At 39.5% G+C, this 6,854-nt stretch overlaps 1 pseudogene; it reads left to right on the top strand.

The window, feature by feature from the left end:
* Positions 1-674: 674 nt before the first annotated feature.
* Positions 675-2,518, top strand: LOC120307588 (annotated as a pseudogene).
* Positions 2,519-6,854: the final 4,336 nt, after the last annotated feature.

Genomic DNA, 6,854 nt, shown 5'->3' with positions numbered 1-6,854 from the left:
AATGAAGTGCTCTGGGAATAAGAAGTGGCAGAAAAAACTATTGTGAAGCTTAGCAAGCTCTTATGATAGCCTCATTGATCTGAAGATATATATTTTCTTCAAGGTAAACTTGTTTATAATCAGTAAGAGTTGCATTTCTAATGGTTTGCAAGCCTTAAGGGAGTGTGTGCACGCGTATTTATCAGTGGTAAATATTGTGATACTATCAATGAAGTATGATGCTTAAGAACTCAGGAATTCCAGAGATAAGACTGGAAGAATGGTGGCATATTATATAAAAATGGAATCTTTATACCCAAACAATGATTGCAGAGAACTGGAACACAAAATAATGGGTGTCTGGGGATTTTCATTAGAGTATTATGAACTAAATGGGGTGTGTGTGTGTGTGTGTGTGTTTAAAGGCAAAGAATTATAATATTGCCTGGCTTACAGATCCCTCTACAGATCCCTTATTCTATTAAGTGGAATCTCAATTTTGTAGCTTTCTGTCTATGGAGATTCAGATTTGCAGTTTTCCATTTATATGTTTTCAAAATACAGTAGAGTTTCTGTGGGTCACACAGGTTGGCGCTTTCAAATATTTTCTCCACACTAGACTGCCCTAGTCTGGGCAGACTGGATATATAGTTGGCTTCCCAGCAGATAGCAATCTGGGCATCTAACACACAACAATGAGAAATCTGTCTGACAGAGAGCTTACCCAGACAGAAAATAATGTTTTAGCCAAAGGACTGAATTTTGCAGTAACACCAGAACAGCTATCAATTGTAGATCTCCTCACAGCCACAGAGTCAGCCATCAGGAACAATAAACTGGCAGAACCAGAGGCAGAACAATTAAGGATGAAGGTATCTGCAGCCCTTGCCAGTGCAAAACACCCCTTGCAACCTCACAATTCAAGAAAGGAAAGCAGTGACATCCCTAGGAAGAGACCCAAACATCACCATCCTGGCAGCTGATAAAGGAAGATGCACAATCATCCTGAACACAAATGACTACAAATCCAAGTGAACAGTCTTCTGAAGGACACTGCTAGGTATGAGACTCTGAAGAGAGATCCCACCAGAAGTTACAGGGAAAAGGTCGTTGATTTTTTGCGACACCTACTGAAGGAGAATGCCATCGACAAGACACAATATTAACATCTTTACCCTGGGGAAGCCACCCCATACATATATGGACTCCCCAAAATCCACAAAGAGGGAACTCCATTCAGACCAATTGTCAACAGCATCAACTCTGTCACCTACAACATGGCAAAACATCTAACCACCTTATTAGCTCCTCTAGTTGGTAACACCACTCATCATATCAACAATTTACAGGACTTTGCCAGCAAGGTTTGGAAACTAAAACTGGACCCAGATGAGACCATGGTTTCCTATGATGTGACTTCCTTCTTCACCTGCATTCCAACACCTGAAGCTGTCATGGTAGGGAAGAAACAACTCCTACAAGACAGCACCTTAGATGACAAAACCAACCTAAGCCCAGATCACATATGTACCATGCTGGACCTCTGCCTGACCATTGCCTATTTTAAATACAATGAAGGTTTTTATAAACAAAAATACCTGTGTCCCCCTTGTGACCAATCTCTACTTGGAAGAGGTAGAAACCAAAGCCCTAAACTCCTTCATAGGAATTCCATCCACTCACTGGTATAGGTATGTGGACAATTATTGGGTCAAGATCAAAACACAAGAATTGGAAGCTTTCGTCAAATATATCAATGCTATGGACAGATACATCAAATTCAAGTGAGAAGATGTTAGGGAAAATAGTCTACCCTTCCTAGACTGTGCTATACACATTAAGGAAGACAAAAGTCTTAATATTGAAGTTTACAGAAAACCCACACACAGAGATCAATACTTACATTTTGATTTTCACCACCCACTGCAGCATAGAATGGGCGTTATCAGAACCATACACCACTGAACTGGAAGGCCTGTCTTCCAGCAAAGATGGGAAAGAAAAAGAACTAAAACACATCAAGGAAGCCCTCAGAACAACTGGGCCTTCATCAAGTCCCAAAAAAGACCCAGCAGGAGCTCCTCCATAACAGAAGAGAATAACAAATGAAGCAACGTTGGCATTCCATACTCAGCAGGAATATCTGAAAAGCTCAGGAAGATCTTCAGCCAACACAACATACATGCACACCTGAAACCCAAGAATACACTAAGGCAGAAGCCTGTCCACCCAAAGATAAAACACCCAGACACAAACTAAGCAATGCAGTATATGCAGTACAATGCAGTGAGACATATGCAGTTCTGTACATTGGAGAAACAAAACAACCACTTCATAAATGCATGGTACAACATAAAAGAGCAAACCCATCAGGACAGGATTCAGCAGCCCATCTGCATTTAAAAGACAAAGGCCACTCTTTTGAAGACAGCGAAGTCCACATTTTGGACAGAGAGGACTGCTGGTTGGAAAGAGGGTCAAAGAGGCCATCTATGTCAAAACTGAATAGCTCTCTCTCAACAGAGGGGGAGGGATATAACATCATGTCCAGTCTATAACACAGTCCTTTCAGCTGTTCCAAGAAGGCTCCACACCCATTTGCACCACAGATGCAAATGGAAGAGGTAGAAACCAAAGCCAAGTAGCCTTTGACTTTCTAAAAGAATACAAATGACTTTCTAAAAGAATGCAAATGACCAGCTGTCTGCAAGGAATATAAATCTTTCCTGTGAGGTCCTGCCTCAGCTAGCAATCCCAAAAAAGCAGAACTCCTGAAACTAACATCATTTCAAAAGGAACTTTTATTGGGACATAGTGATAGCAGAATAGCAAAGCAAGATCTGAAGGAATCTTGCACAACACATTACATTAAAACTCTCCTTTCAAACCCTTCCCCAGTGCCCAACAGACCAGGCCAATCCATAGGTGTGAAGTTGTTATGGGAACTGGAGTGATAAAACCGCAGTTCTCAGGCTTTCTATGTTCCTCTGGGTCTCTTCCCAGTGAAGCAGAGATAAGAAGATGGCCCTGGGCACATTCCTCCTCCCTGTCACACCCAGAGGGATGCATCAAAGGTGAAAAGAACAAAATAAAGGAAATACATCTTAAAGCCCACAGAACCTGCCCCCTCCCAACAGAATGGCAGTACCCAAAAATAAAATGAAATGAATAGATAGTTCGAAGGTCTGACACTTCCAATCCTGACCATCCAGTTGGAGCTGAAGAAGCTTCCTGGATGAGAAGCAAAACATCTTCAAAGAAAAAAAAATCCTCTTGCCTCTTGAAAAAGCACCTTTGAGACAACCATGACCTGGATGATTGAGAATCTCCATAGACACACAACAATAGCGTATTGCATTCTTGGACCATGTGTATTTTTGCTGATTGTTAAGGTGCTATACATCCCAGAACCTGACATTGTTGTCCTTGGGTTTTGATCAAAGGATCCTTTGACTTTGGAACCAAGTTGGCATGGTATGTGCCAGGGCACTAGCAAGGCAAAAATAATAGAAATAATGAGTATTAAATGTCAGCTTGTTCACATCTAGCCTTATAATTTCATGTGACAAATATTTAAGCTATAACCAATTATGTGAATAATACCACACCATCATCTGGTTGCTCTTTTATTCTGAACCCTGATTTTTTTTTTTTTATAGATCAGAAAATTTTACCCCTTGAGTACTGTACAAAAAAACAGATGACTTTTGCTGATGATCCTTTTTCAAAAGCATTGGTGATTGCCTTCTAGTTGTTTCTGAAAATAATTTGCCTTAAAAGCAATTTGATTTAGTTGAGGCCTATTCAATTCTTTAAATAATCCTCTTTTCTTAGTTTATTATAATTAAAATTTACATTGAACTTTGGCTGCTGTTGGGGCTTTGTTGACATTCATAACCCCACTATAGTATTTCTCAGCTCTCCCAGCTCTGAAATTCAGCTGTACATTTTGAGGAGCCCAGGGTGCTTAGCTAGGCTGACTTCTGTACAGATTTGAGAAAGAAAAATCTGTTGCTCTCCTGAGGGACAAGACTGTATAAATCCCTTTCAGCTCTAAAGCTATGGGTTGCATCAAGGCAAACAGACTCTGTTTTCCTACATATGCAGCATCCAGGAAGGGGAATCATTTATTTACTGTGATATATCATTTCACACATTCACAGCTGTTTGGTTGTTTGCCTGTGGATGTAACTCTTAGGTCTTCAATTTTATTCCAGAACAATGTTTATGGACTTTAAACCCAGGTCTTAAAAAGGACCTTTAAGTCACTCCAGAGTGATGAAACATTTAATAAAAAGGTAGCTCCCAGTGTTACACAAGTGTGCATGACACATTTTACCTTTCCATGTTAAAGACTGGTGATCTTTCCACTGAGGTTTTGGAACCCAAGTCTTTGTTACTTATCTACCAAGTAACTGTCAGAAGAATAATTTGGGGTTCCAACATGAGCCAGAGAACAAATAAAAATGAAATCCAAACATCTGTGAGGAAAGGAGAAATATATATTCCCACAAACAAAGGGATTTGCCTTGGGGGCAGCTGCAGAGAAATGGGGTACAGAGACATTGTTTTATAGGGGAGCTTGTCCTGGGTATGGGAAGGTATATATGCTGATTCTAGGGTGACACTTGAGGGGCATGGGTGTATGATGTTTATTCTTGTGAACATGCAGTTCCACTGGGAGACCAATTTAATTAATTCTATTTCTATTTACAGACCTTATCCTTTGATATGTGGATTAGGTCTAGGTAACTTGTTTGGGGTTTTTAGGAAGTTTGAGTAAAAGATTTTTCCTCATTTGCTGTTTTTACATAATTAACTTAGTTTCTGCTTGACTGTCAGTTATCCAATGGAGATGTTGATTCCCAGTCTCTTGTGGATTATGTTAACATTTTAAGGAAAGGTGGAAACACTATAAAGAATAAAGAATATTTTCATACAAAGCTTCCCACACAGCCAACCCCAAGCAGATGGCATTCAGAGCAATAGACCCAACCATATGCAATGCCATTAGCCACTGTGCTGACAAAGAAATAACATTCAAAACAATCTGAAGGGCATCTGGTTGCCTATCCCTGATTTAGGGCTCTGAAGAGTCCAGAGAATTACACTGATCCTGTGTGCTATAATAGTAATAATAATAATAATAATAATAATAATAATAATAATAATAATAATAATAATAATAAAAAGATCAACTCCTAATAGACAAAATGATCTTGGAAAACTGCAAGAGAAGGAAGACCAACCTGAATGTGGCATGGATTGACTACAAAAAGGCATTTGACTCTCTGCCACATGATTGGATAATCAAGTGCCTAGAAATAACAGGAGTCAGTAGAAACATCAGAAAATTTGTGCAAAGATCGATGGCACAATGGAAGACACAGTTGCAGATCAATGGTGAAAGCTGGGAGAGGTTAATATCAAGAGAGGAATATTTCAAGGAGATTCATTATCACCATTACTATTTGTTATTGCACTGTTTCCTCTGTCAACAATACTGAATAACTCAGGACATGGCTATCAAACATCAAAAACATCTGCCAGACTATCCCACCTCCTTTACATGGATGATCTGAAGCTGTATGGAAAAACATCATCTGAAATAGAATCGCTGCTCAACACTGTCCGTATATATAGCCAAGATATTGTAATGGAGTTTGGCTTGGACAAATGTGCCACACTTACTATCAAACAAGGAAAAATAGTGAAAACTGAAGGAATCAAGATGCCCCACGAAAATAACATTAAGAGTCTGGATGAGGAAGAATACTACAAATACTTGGGTATCCTTCAAGCTGACAACATCAAGCACACTGAAGTCAAGAAAAAGATTAGAGGTGAATACATCAAGAGAGTGAAGAAGATCTTAAAATCCAAACTCAATGGAGGAAATACCATAAAGGCAATCAACACCTGGGCAATCCAGTCATTAGGTAAACAGCTGGAATAGTGGACTGGACTCAAGCAGAACTAAAAGCAATGGATAGGCAGACCAGAAAAATAATGACAATGAATCACGCCCTTCATCCACGCAGTGACATTGATAGACTTTATCTACCAAGGCAAATAGGTGGGCGTGGAATGCTACAAGTACATCAGATGGTTGAAGAAGAAAAAATGACTTTGGAAGAATATCTGAAGAACAATGATGAAGATGCACTGAAATAAGTATATCAGAAAGGTTTACTAACTACTGGAGAGACCAAACTGGCCTACAAGAAAGATCAAATGAAGAACAGAATAGAGGCATGGGAAGGCAAAGCACTACATGGCCAATACATTAAAAAAAATAGCTGGGAAAGCAGATAATAATAAAACCTGGCAATGGCTAAGAGCAGGAAAATTGAAGAAAGAGACCGAGGGACTAATTCTGGCTGCACAAGACCAAGCCTTAAGGACAAATGCATACAAAGTCAAAATTGAGAAGACAGCAACAGACAGTAAGTGCCGCCTATGCAAAGAAGCTGAAGAAACAGTGGACCACTTGGTAAGCTGTTGCAAGAAGATTGCACAGACTGATTACAAGCAGCGGCATGACAAAGTAGCAACAATGGTGCATTGGAAGATCTGCAAAAAATATCATTTGCCTGTAAGCAAAAACTGGTGGGATCATAAAATAGAGAAAGTCATAGAAAATGATAAAATTAAACTGCTCTGGGACTTCAGAATTCAAACAGACAAGCACCTGCAACATAACACCCCAGACTTAACAATTGTCGATAAGAAAGACAAAAAAGTCTGGATAGTGGACGTGGCAGTGCCTGGAGATAGCAGAATAGAAGAGAAAGAACTGGAGAAGATAACAAAATACAAAGACCTACAAATAGAAATAGAAAGACTGTGGCAAAAGCAAGCAAGGGTAGTACCAA

This window comes from Crotalus tigris, unplaced genomic scaffold (assembly GCF_016545835.1).
Source record: "Crotalus tigris isolate CLP2741 ecotype Arizona unplaced genomic scaffold, ASM1654583v1 scf7180000017551.9496454, whole genome shotgun sequence".
In the NCBI taxonomy this organism is placed as follows: Eukaryota; Metazoa; Chordata; class Lepidosauria; order Squamata; family Viperidae; genus Crotalus; species Crotalus tigris.
This window is presented reverse-complemented; position numbering and strand designations above follow the sequence as displayed.